The sequence below is a fragment of the Macaca nemestrina genome, chromosome X, assembly GCF_043159975.1.
Source record: "Macaca nemestrina isolate mMacNem1 chromosome X, mMacNem.hap1, whole genome shotgun sequence".
NCBI classification, from domain to species: Eukaryota; Metazoa; Chordata; class Mammalia; order Primates; family Cercopithecidae; genus Macaca; species Macaca nemestrina.
In genome coordinates, this window is record NC_092145.1 from 133,419,098 (window position 1) to 133,432,595 (window position 13,498).

Sequence of the window (13,498 nt, forward strand, 5' to 3'; positions counted from 1 at the left end):
TCACTCATAGGTGGGAACTGAACAATGAGATCACTTGGACTCAGGAAGGGGAACATCACACACAGGGGCCTATCATGGGGAGGGGGGAGGGGGAGGGATTGCATTGGGAGTTATACCTGATGTAAATGATGAGTTGATGGGTGCAGCACAGCAACATGGCACAAGTATACATATGTAACAAACCTGCACGTTATGCACATGTACCCTACAACTTAAAGTATAATAATAATAAATAAATTAAAAAAAAAAAAAAAACAAATGTACTGCATAGTGGGAAAATACTCAAGTAAATAAGGTTAAAAATAATGGCAAAAACTACAATTACCTTTGCACCAACCTAAATATATATTCATACATTAGCACATACTAATGAAACTAAATCATATACTAGGCCTTAATGAAAGTATCAAGGATTTCAAGAAAATTGTATCTAACAAATCACAATCTCAATTGAAGTTGTCAGTGATGTGCTAAGCCCTGCAATATGTGATCATTTGTACATTGGAGATGTTCTTCTGGTCAATACAGACTGGGTTCATCAGACCACTTATTCCTTGAGTAGAACTTAAAAAGCAGGAAGAGAGAGACAGAGAGATAGAGGAAGACAGAAATAAAATAAAATACAAGGTTAAGAATTCAACAGAGAGCTTCAAATTACGAAAACAAAACAAAATCCACCAAGTTTCATTTTGGTGTACTTTGAAGTTCTATCATCAGGTACCAAAATATTCAGGTTTACTGATATTCATGTTAAATGGATCCTTTAATAATGAAATACCCTTATTATCTCTAGTTATTACTCTTTTTCTTAAAGGCTACTTTTTTCCTAGCATTAGTGTACCCATTCTAGCTGTTGATGAAAAGAGTCAAACTCTGTAAAATATTTGAAGATATTTATTTTGAGCCAAATATGAGTGACCATGGCCTATGACACAGCCCTCAGGAGACCTCGAAAATATGTGCCCAAGGTGGTCGGGGCACAACTTGGTTTTATAATTTTTCAGTAGACATAAGACATCAATCAAATACATTTTAGAAATACATTGCTTCAGTCCAGAAAGATAGGACAACTGGAGGGGGCCAGGGCCGGAGCATGGTGGGGGTTTCCAGGTTATAGACAGATTGTAAAATTTTCTGATTGGCAATTAGTTGAAAGAGTTATTATCAGTAGAAAGAGTAGAAAGGAATGTTTGGGTTATGATAAGGGGTTGCAGAGACCAAGGTTTTATCATGCAGATGAAGCCTAAAAGCAGCAGGCTTCAGAGAGAACAGATTGTAAATGTTTCTTATCAGACTTAAGTTCTGTGTTGATGTTAAATGCTAGCCAGCTTTTCCTGAATTCCTCAAGGGAGGGGGACATAATGAGGCATGTCTGACACCTCCTTCCCATCATGGCCTGAACCAGTCTTTCAGGTTAAATTTATAGTGCCCTGGTAGAGGAGACAGACCATTTAGATTGTTGCAGGGAGTCATCAAATTTTATTTTCGGTTTTACACAGCTTTTTTTTTTTTTTTTTCTTGAGACTGAGTCTCTCTTTGTCGCCCAGGCCAGAGTGCAGTGGTGCAATCTCAGCTCACTGCAAGCTCCACCTCCGGGGTTCACACCATTCTCCTGCCTCAGCCTCCCAAGTAGCTGGGACTACAGGCGCCCGCCACCATGCCCAGCTAATTTTTTGTATTTTTTTAGTAGAGACAGAGTTTCATCATGTTAGCCAGGATGGTCTCGATCTCCTGAACTCATGATCCACCCTCCTCGGCCTCCCAAAGTGCTGGGCTTACAGGCGTGAGCCACCGCGCCAGGCCTTACTTAGCTCTTTAATGCTTACTTTTGTTTGTTGTCTTTTCCCATACTATTATTTTCAACCTAATTAGGTTTTAAATGTAAGTTGTCTTTCATATTAAGAGTCTAAAATTGGAACTTGCTTTTTTTTCTTATCTGTAAATCTCTACTAAATTTTAATGGAATGTTTAGGCCTTATACAATGTAAAGTCATTATTAATAGTTTTTTTTTTAAGTTGACCATCTTCCCCTTCATTTTATGCTTTTTCTCTTCTCTTTTAATTTCTGTTTCCTCTTTTGTCACCACTTTCATGTTTGTTGAAATTTTTTATTTAATTTAAGTTATTCTATTGGATTTTTATCTGAGGCTAATTAAAAACATTTCTACACATTTTTTGACAACCTCTCCTTCAGAAGATGAGATTGATGGCCCATCCCAGAATTCTGAGCCAATCTTAGTGACCCTCTTGTATCCAATTCAATGAAACAGTTGTGATGCTACATAAATTTCTAGGCAGAAATTACAACCTACTGTCATTACCTATTGTCACCAGCAGACGGCGCATCTTGCCTTTCACGCATTTTCAAAGTTTGGGTTTTCACGGGTCATTTCCTACAGCCTGTAGAGCTTCTGGGAGCAAATAAATCACAGATTGTTCAGAGACGAATTGCCTGAGGTCTGTCTACGTGCATATGTCTTATTCTCAGTTTCAAAGGATGGTCTTGTTAATATAGAATCCTGTGTTGACAATTTGTTTTCTTTTCTCTTTGGGAAGATTCAGCTCCATTTTCCCTGGTGGTAGGTCTCCATGGATGCTATTGAGAAGGCACTTCTCAAAGTCGACAAGGACGAGGACATCTTTCCACCAAATACCACCTGGTTTATAACAAAAGGTTTGTCATCGTTTAAGTTATTGTTCACCTGTTGGTAACATGTCCTTATTTCTCTTGCAATATTGGTAGAGAGACATTTGTTCACTTCATTAATATTCTTCATATTTCATGTATATGTCAAATATATAGTATGCTAAAGTATTTCAAAACTTTATAGCTATTTTTAATTAAAATTATTTATATAAACTAATTAATTCATATAAATAAAATGATTTCACTGACAGTAAAAACAAAATTAAGCAAAGGAAAAGCTAGCATAAAAATAACAAAAGACAAAGAAATCCAGGTTTCTTTCTTATTATAATACAGATTTGAACAAATTATTTAAAAATGTTAAAAATATAAGCATAGTTCTGAGCAAAATATTAAAATACTAACCCTTTTCCTTATAAATGGTGATGATGATAATGTTGACCTGGATGAGAAATTATATAAGAGCACCCGAAATCTTCCATAAAGAAAATCAAGTGACATTTGTATTAACTATGGCAAAAAGCTTGTATCTACAATAATTATGTAATATTTAATAACATTCAGCTTTGGCAAAGTAGTTTATATACTTTATATAAGATAGCTTAAATCTGAATCAATACAGAAACAATGTATAGTACATAAGTGAGAGTAAAAAGAAAATATACATATATGTATGCTTAAAGTGTAATAATTTTGGTATTTCAAATAATAAAATTATAGCCTAGTTAACAAACGATATTAGGAAAAAGAATCAAAAATAGATACAAAAAATATAAAAGATTGATAAGTATATTAAATATGATTAAGATAAATTTTATATTTTTACCCTAGTATCAGAGTATGAAAGGAGTTTAAAATGTTACTCTCTTTCTGGAAATAAATTTGGTGATCCAGCAAAGTTTTAAAATTTGCATGCCTTTTGCATGTTAATTCTACTTCTAGGACTGTATTTGACACAACTAACTTAAATACATGCAAAAGAGTATCAATGCATAAAAGACAAAACAGTTGTGAGATAAATTATAGTGTGTCCATATTGTGACTTCTGTACAACTTTTATAATATTTCAGGTAAATTTATACATATTTCTGAAAAATATCTTCAAGTTACATTATCAGTAAAAAGGACAAATTATAAACTTCCAAACATGTGCCTAGATTTATAAATGTTATGTATGTAAATATATGTATATGTTTGCATTTGGTAATATATACATTTGATGGCTAATTATGGTTATTTTGCAAAGAAATATTAATTTCCTTGTTTTGGAAGTTTTACACAGAGCACATGCCATATTCATAATTAATAAAAGTCAAAGAAATAGTCTCATGATGGCATATTACTAAAGGTTGTTTTGATATATTTATGATCTTTATTTTGTATCTGTAGACATGTTTAAATGGTAATTTATATATGGCAATTTCATGTAAATTGATAGATACAAATATGTAGTCCAATTTGCTTCCTTCACTTGGAAAAATGTATTTGAAGTGGGTGCATGCTTTTGTGTGTATGAGAAAATCAGTTCCTTTTCATTGTTGAATCTGAATTCTATTGTATAGTTATAGTTATACCACATATTGTTTACTCATTTACCAAATGATGGACATTTCGGTTCTTTCCACATTTTTACTGTTGTACAGAAAGTGGCTGTGAACATAGTTTTTAGAAGTCTTTGTATGAACATAAGCTTTCATTTCTCTGGAGTAAATAGAAGGGCTGGAAGTAGGTCTGGATCATATGGTGGTGTGTGTTTAACTTATTGAGAAACTGCCAAAATGTTTTTCGAAGTCCCTGTACCATTTTTCAGTCCTAATATCAGTATATGAAGCACCAGTTGCTCCATATCCATGCCGGCTTTTGGTTTTGTGACACTTTTTAATTGCAGACATTATAGAAGGCGTGAATTGGTATCTGAATTGTGGATTTTATTTGTATCTTGCTGAGGAGTAGAAGTGTTGGGAACTTATTCATGAGCTTATTGAATATCTTTTACTGAAATATTTAACCATGAATGTTGCGCAATATTTAGTAGTCATTTTAGTATCAAGTGGAATCATTCTTTATGTATTCCAGATACAAGCTCTTTGTTCAGGTAAATGTATTGTTAGTATTTTCTCTAGGTTTATGACTTGTCTTTCATTTCTTGACTTTTAGGAAAAGTTCTTTTTTATATTTGATAAAATACAATTTATCTTTCTTTTTGTATTCTAAGAAATCTTTCCCTACAGCAAGGATTGAAATATTTTATCCTGTAAGTTTTATAATTTTATAATTTTTGCTTTTATATTGAGGCCTAAGATCCATTTCGAATAAATTTATGTTATGTAAGATTGGCATCCAGGTACATTTTTCCATTTGGTTATTCAATTGTTATAATACCTTTTAAAACAACTCTTCTTTATTCCATTAGATTAGCTTGGCACCGATGTCCAAAATTCACTGGCCATATTTCTGGACTTTTAATTATGTTTACTTAAATGTTTTTTAAATGCCTTGCTGTAGTCTTCTTTGGGTTAAATCTACTTAGTGTTCTATAACCTTATACTTGGATATTGATATCTTTCTCTAGGTTTGAGAAGTTCTTTGTTATTATCCCCTGGAATAAACTTTTTACCCCCATCTCTCTCTTTACCTTCTCTTTAAGGCCAATACCTCTTAGAGTTTCCCGTTTTAGGCTGTTTTCTAGCTCTTGTAGGCATGCTTTATTCTTCTTTATTCTTTTGTCTCCTCTGACTCTGTTGTTTTAAATAGCCTGTCTTTAAGCTCACTAATTCTTCCTTCTGCTTAATCAATTTTGCTGTTAAGAGACGCTGATGCAATCTTCAGTATGTCAGTTTCATTTCTCAAAGAATTCTGCTTGATTCTTTTTATATTTCAATCTTTTTGTTTAATTTATCTGATATAATTCCAAATTCCTTCTCTGTGTTGTCTTTAATTTTGTTGAACTTCCTCAAAGCAGATATTTTCATTTGTTCTTGTGAAAGGTCGCATATCTGTGTCTCTCTGGGCTTCGTCACTGGTGCTTTCTTTATTCATTTGGTGAGGACGTGTTTTCCTGGATAGTCTTGAGGCTTGTGGATGTTCTTTGGTGTCTGGGCATTGAAGAATTAGGTATCTTTGTATTCTTTGTAGTTTTGGGAAAGCTTTCCAGGTATTCAAAGGGACTTTGGTGTGACCTAAGTCTTTAGTCACTGCAGCAGTATCTGCATTAGTGAGCACCCCAAGCACAGTAATACTGTGGCTCTTGCAGTCTTATAGAGGTATTGCTTTGGTGTTCTTAATTAAGATCCAGGAAAATTCCCTGGATTAGCAGACAAACACTCTTGTTTTCTTCCCTTACTTTATCCCAAACAAACAGAGTCTCTCTCTGTGCTGAGCTGCCTGGAGCTGGGTGAGAGGTGACACAATCATTCCTGTGGCCACCAGCACTGGGACTGCATTGGTTCATACTAAAAGCCAGCACAGCACTGGGTCTCACCCAAGGCCCACAGTCACCACTGCCTGGCTACCATTTATGTTCACTCAAGGCCCAAGGGCTCTACAGTCAGCAACTGGAAAATCCAGCCATGCTTGTGTACTTCCCCTCAGGGCAGCTAGTTCACCCTGGACCTGGGCAGGTGCAGAGATGTCACCCAGGAGCCAGGTCCTGGAGTTGGGAGCCCTAGGTATCTACCTGGTGCTCTATTGTACTGTGGCTGAGCTGCAAGACAAATTCCTTCCCATTTTTGCCTCCCGTTTCCTAAAGCAGAGGAGTCTTTCCCCAGGGCTACCACCATCCCCATCCCATGGTGAGTACTGCTTGGCTACGACCATTTACTCAAGTCCCAAGGGTTCTTTACTTAGCTTGTGGTGAGTGCTCCCAGGCTTGGGACTCTCCCTTCAGGGTAGCGGGGCCTTCCCACAGGCCTTGAGAAGGTCCAGAAATGCCATCCAGGAGCCAAGGTCTGGAATTGGGAATCCCAGAAGCCCTTATGGTGTTCTACCCCATTGCAGCTGAGCTGGTACCTCATCTGATTTTTGGTTCTTATGAAAGTGCTTTTTTGTGTGGATAGTCATTCAATTTGGTGATTCTGCAGAGAGGGTGATCACTGGAAGATTCTATTTGTCCATCTTGCTCTGCCTCCCTTAGAGTCAGACACCTTTAACAGATCTGAAAAGAAACATGTACCATGTATTCTCTCTGAGGGAAGCTCCATCTACATAACAAGGCCACCTTTGCTAGTCAAGCTTCTTTCTTTCTCTTTCTCTTAACCTGTCTTACCTTTAAGTCTGATTTACCTGTTTCCGGTCATGCTCTGAGTCTGCATTCTTTACTGTGGCCTCAGGATGGTATATAAGTTTCTGTAACTCTTTGGGACATTGGGTTATCATTCTGAAGGCTCCTGTGTATGCAGGTTAAATAAATTTGTGTGCCTTTTCTCCTATTAATCAATCTACCTCATGTCAGTGATTTTTAGCAAACTTTAAGGGGCCAAGAACCTATGGCTCCCACAAGGTGAAATGTTTTGATTTCCTTAACATCAGTTGAAATAATTAGGGCTCGAAGAAGGAACAGATTACGAAATAAAGACAGGCCCCTCTACACTGTCCAAAAGTGATCTAAGCTCAGCAACAAAGCATTATTTTCTTCAGAAGTTTCAACAAAGATATATTTTATCCCCTCTAAATTTTACCTGCCTCTGATAGTTAGCAATTATTTCCTGGGCATTCATCCTAGATTGTTGCTAAGCAATGAATATAAGCTTGTATCTTCTCATTTTACCATTTGCTACATAGAATTTCTTGCATGACTCTGCCAAAATATTGCTTTTCATTTAAAAAATTTATTAAGTATGCTTATCTTATGTAGGATTTAATGTAATTTTCTGTGTAATGCAATCTTTAGAGAGAGAAAATGAAATTTGTTGGGTCATTGACTTTTATATAATTTGTTCAATTTGTAATCACATTTTCAGTATGGAAACACACACACCCACGTGCACGTGCGCACACGCACACACACACACACATACACAAACACTGAATTAGATTTCAAAAAAAAAAAAAAGGAGACCTTATCACCACTAAGACATATGCTTCATCTGATTTGATTCAGCTCATTTCCCTGGAAGAGATGCCTGCTGGGAACTGGACTTTTTCTTGTTTTGAATGCACCAAAAGACCAATTATAAATACTGGTATAGCATTTGGTAATCATATTTGTAGTTTATTTTCTATTTTATAAACTTGCTATAGTTTATTTTTCTATGGATTACTTAAGCCATGCAGAGTTGTTGGTATACTGGAAATAATATTTTCCTGTGTTGGGGCCAAAGGCTTGGCTCTCTGAAGGTTCGCTGAAAAATCAAATTACAAAGGGCAGATTAATTGGAGAAAAGACATACAAATGTACTTAACGTGTATGCACGGGAGCAGAGGAAATTATTGATTTTTATGCTTAGGTTCAACAAAGTATAGACAACTGTATTGAAATTTGATTGGACAAAAAAGATGATCCAATGCCAATAGACTAGTGGGAAAATCCAGCAAGGACTGTCTAGATTCTTCTTGGCCTCTCCGAGCATGCATTTTTTCTTTCTGGGTAAGGGGCAGACCCTTTCTGGAATGTAGGTCTTTTGACCTACAGTAAAAAAAAAAATATGGATCAAATAATTTATTTATAGCCACTTTTTACACAGAAAGGCAGAGGGAAATTAAAGAGTCATATTTTTAGGTTTTATGACTAGCTTTGGGGAAAAGGGGTTCTAGTTTCTATGACCTGCCTTGAGGAAGAGGGATTCTAGTTTCTGTGGCTAGCCCTGGGGGAGAAAGGGACTGAGGCACAGAAGGACAGGACAAGGTCATAGGAAAGCTTTTGTGTCTCAGGCTGCTTCTGAAGCTTTCATTGTGGGGTATTGTTTTCTGAGGCCCAGCACCTGCAATCATAGTGAAAGGGTCCAAACCTAGGATTGAGGTTTAAAGAGTTCTTGAGCAAGTAATTAAATTTCTGCAAGCCTCAACTAACTTTACTGGCAAACGAATATAATTATCCTGTCTCATAATCCTGAGAAAATGTCAAAAACACCAGCCAACGTAGTATGATCAAGATCCTCTTCCTAGAACAGAGAAACATCTTTTTGCCTTTCCCCCTATTTTAATTGTTCTAACAATATTCTTTCTATGCCATTCCCAAGTCTAAGTCTTGGCTATAGCAGTTATAAGAAAAATCTCTCACATTTCCTTTCAGTTTATTTGGTTTTTAAAAAATATTATTAAGTAGAAGGGCATTTTAACCTTAAGTATATATTTTAAAAGGTCATCCTTCTGTAGGTTTTATTATCATGCTTTCTTTGCATCACAGACCAAGTCACTCTATTTGTCTTTATCTTTGTAATTTGCACAATGACATTCTCTAAGATACAAAGTGAACTTGAAATTTTTAAGAAACCAAATTTATTTTAATGTATTTAGATTTTTATAGTTTTCTCTTCCAATCTGTTGCTCAAATATCTACAATATGACAATCAGTCATATTTATGTTTTTTAACTATTTATCTCTTTAAAACAAAATATTTATGTTGGTATCTTAAAAGTAAATAGTATTGTTTCCTATAGTCAACTATTTATCCTAGTATTATTTAATAAATAATAGATCTGCCTACTGAGCTGAGGATTTTACACATATCTTAAAATTGTATGATACTAGGGTTTATTTCTGGGCTAACTCTTCCATTTTATTAGTCTATTTATGTACCATTACCATACTTCTGTTTGTATTAGATAACAAATTTAGCATTTGTTGGCCAAGATTGCTAGAAATCTTAATTTCCGAAATTCTGTTATGATTGCATTGTTCTTTATTCCTCCCCATGCCCTTTGGAGTCATTTTGGTTAATGAGAAGGTAACCTTATTAGGACCAAACCACACACATTTCAAAATAGATATTTGTGGAGCAAATTGGTCAGCGGGGTAGGAAAAGGCAGGGAAACACCACTTTTTTGAAAAATATTCTGTTCCTCATTTTTGTACTAGGCCTTCTTCCATAGGAAAATAATGTACAACTTTAACAATATAGGGTTTTTCCCTAAATACATTAATGAATGAAATATTGCACTTGCCAAGATCAGATAAAAATCTAAATACATTACTCCATTACTTAGGTCATTATGATTGTATCTCTTTCAGTGGTCTTTTAAGAGTAAGGATAAAGAATTAAACTATGTTATTGTTTTGGCAATTACATTGTGGCTCCTGTTTCACCATTCTGAATCTGATGCATGATGATTTCTAAATGCAATCTAAATATATTATAAGAGTTACACTTTATATTCAGCAAAGAAACACTTACATTTATTAACATGAAATCAGCGGCCGGGCATGGTGGCTTACGCCTGTAAGCCCAGCACTTTGGGACACCAAAGTGGGCAGATCACTTGAGGTCAGGAGTTCGAGACCAGCCTGGCCAACATGGTAAAACCTCATCTCTACTAAAAACACAAAAAGTAACTGGGCATGGTGGTGCACACCTGTAGTCCTAGATACTTGGGAGGCTAAGGCAGTAGAATTGCTTGAACCCAGGAGGTGGAGGTTGCAGTGAGCTGAGATTGTGCCAGTGCACTCCAGCCTGGGTGACAGAGAGAGATTCTGTGTCAAAATAATTAAATAAATAAAATAAAATAAAAATAAAATGAAATCAGTGAGTGATAGTTCCCTTTGAAGTTCACTTAAATGTTGCCCTTTTCTGTGTCAGTGAGACAATTATTCACTGAATTAACAATCAGTGAGTGAAACAGTGTTAAAAGGGAAACAAATGATAAATCAAAAGAGGGTTCTGCTTAAAGAATACTTTAAATTTTAAGAATTCTGCATAAATAATTTTAATGCATATTAGAGTGTGGTGAGTACTTAAATGAGTCACTGGGTATGATGGAACATTAGAGGAGGGAGAAATTACTGTCATATATGGCAGTCTGGTGTGACTTCATGATGAAGTCTTGACATGATATCAGAACGACACCTTGACAGATGACTTAGATTTGGGGTTGATGAGATGGCATTACTGAAGAGTTGAGACAAAGCTATTCAGGTGTGAAGACTCTGTATATGTTCAGGGAATACTTGGTAATTTGTTGTCTGGGACATGGAGTGTGTGAGAAAAAAAAAAAAAAACCGTAGGAAATAATTTTGGAAAGACAATTGGAAACCAGATGGCAGAATATAGATTTTTTTTTTTTTTTTGGTGATTTGGGACCCATAAAGTATTGTTTTTAAAGGCATTGGTAGAAGTGGTACCATGCTTTAGAAAGATTACAAACAGATTATTTTACTAGTTAAGCAGTTAGGCTGGATATTTGTAGTTCTACTGAGATTCTAGGATTCTAAAATCTGAAATCACCAGATTCAGAACAGTCTAGATAATGTTAATTTAACCAATGATCAGAAAAGTTCATCCACTAAGCCATTTCAACCTTTGTGCTATAATGTTCGATGTCAAATTCATATTTTTCCTTGTCCTTCCTTCATTTAATGAAAGATGTTAATATCCTTTGAAGGAGTTAACAGAACTATGTAATCCTGGCTTTCTAAACTATCAGATTAACAAATGTTATAAGAGATATTAAAAAGTTTTCTATTGCATTACAATAATCCTGAAATATCATGTCATTTGAACATAAATTTGAGTTAAATTTGCGTCATATATTACATTCTTTTCCTCAGTATAGCTACAAGTCAATGTGCCTTCAAGATATCCCCAGATTAAGGAATTTAATTTAATGTTTAGCTAATTTTATGTTTCACATGAAATTATTAGTTTAATTTTTAAATAAAATCTATACTTAAAATCCAAACTCAACTTTGTCACGTGCTTTATTTATTGAATTATTGAGACACATGGTTGATATTCCTTTTGACAGACACTGAAAATGTAAATGAAGTCAACTCAATAATTAACTGGAGTGCTCATGCATTAAAAGAAGTGACTAAAGAAGTCGCAAAATCTAGTTGTAACTGCTTATAGTTTGTTAGTGGAAACCAAATCAGTTCTTAGTGACATGTAATCTTGTTATGTTTTTATAGCTCATGTATAATTTTTATTAAAAACCAAATGTCTATAACAGCATAATTATCAATTTTGTTTAGAAACTAACATTAACTGCTATATGAATGCCTGTAGCATAGTAATTTGGGAAACTAACAGCAATCAGGCTTAGTAATTCTTAGAATATGAGGAGATTTTCAAAGTTTAATGTTTATCAATCTTGTAGGTGCAAGGTTGTTTAATATATACTTGACCATTGGTGTCTTCACAGTTGAGATGCTAACATATGGAAATATATGAGAATTATATAGGACCTTGTAATGGATTGGATACAATAGGTGAGAGAGTGTATTAATCTTGACCCCTAGATTTTGGCTCGCATAAGGAAATGGCTTGGTGACCGCAATCACAGAAATAGCAGTGAGTATGAGAAAAACAGAGATGAGAGATAAAAATCTCATTTTTGCATTTACGTATTATTCATATGATTTTAGAATGCCTTTTATTCAACTGGGTGGAGATGGCAAGAATTCCCATTGGATACTGAGATGTGGAGTTCAGAATAGGGGTTGGTGACAGAGAGATAAATTTTGGGAGTTACCAGTATGTAAACTGCCAACTGAAGGGTGGAAATAAACCAGACTTCTGAAGACAACTGTGAAGAACACAAGAAGAAATTGGTGTCCTGGGATTGAGGCATGGTGTATTTATCATTTACTGCCCTAGTAAAGGAGATTGATCATGAAAATGAGACCAGGAAAAGGCAGCTAAAATATATAATGACATTTAGAAGACATGTCATAGCAGTTACAGGATCAAAATCTTTAAAAGTGCTACTGAGATTAAAATGAAGATTGACTAATGATAATGATAATGACAATGATATTTAACATTTATTGAGTGATTATTATTTTCTGGGTACTAAGTGTTTTACCTGGATTGATTCAATAGTACTCGAAAACACCATAAGGGTGAATACTGTGATCTTCATTTTACAGATGAAGAAAATAAGGCTTAGAAAAGGTAAGAAACATACCCAAATTAACACAAGTAGTAATTAGTGCATGTAGGATTGGAATCCAGACAATATGGGTCCAGAGACTATACTCTTAGCCTTTATGCTATATTCCATTAAAATGGTCTGAAAAACATTCCTTGAATGTTTCCCTAAGCATGAAAAACAAACAGGAATTTCTCAATGCAGAAAGGACTAAAGCTGTCAAAGGTGTGCTTTTTGTCTGCACAAACAAGTTTCCGTTGAATGATAGAATGAAGAGATACTGACTTCCCTGGAGTCTCCAAACTTGAGTAGTCAGGTAAGGATCCTTGAATAACAAGACAGCAAAGTAAGTATTATCCCTCCTGGGATTTTGGTTGGTTATGACATTGTGTTGAAAATTTGCATTCCATTTTACCTTGGGGAATTACACTTCCTGAGACCTCAATTTAGGAGGCTTAAGTGAAGATAATCCCTCCCCAGTTACACTTGGCCTGCATAAACCAAGCAGATCAAAAGGAATGCTATGTTCAATTACTCAATGAATTGGTCGATATTGGCCTCCTTGATATATAAAACTCCATTAGTCAAAAATATCTTCTAAATCTGATGCCTTGCTTTACTCCAGAAGGTTGATTCTTTGCTACAGCCCTAATCTTTGGAAATTGCGATGTTATTTTTCTGGACTATCATGGCATATTTAAGCCAGGAACATGGGGTCAAGGATACCTCTGCAGATGTTGTTCTGGATTTCAGGCAACAGTTTGGAAACTTTAAGTAACTCTCATGTTATTTGAATTAGGTAAAGTGTGTTCACATTTGGACATCATT

At 35.1% G+C, this 13,498-nt stretch overlaps 1 long non-coding RNA gene across 1 annotated transcript; it reads left to right on the forward strand.

Moving 5' to 3' along the window:
• The first annotated feature begins 2,580 nt into the window (after window positions 1–2,580).
• On the forward strand, window positions 2,581–12,886 carry LOC105499113 (uncharacterized). Its single transcript, XR_011618402.1, has 3 exons — window positions 2,581–2,674; window positions 12,039–12,090; window positions 12,843–12,886. It is a non-coding gene; the product is annotated as an uncharacterized lncRNA (long non-coding RNA).
• The last annotated feature ends 612 nt before the right edge of the window (window positions 12,887–13,498 follow it).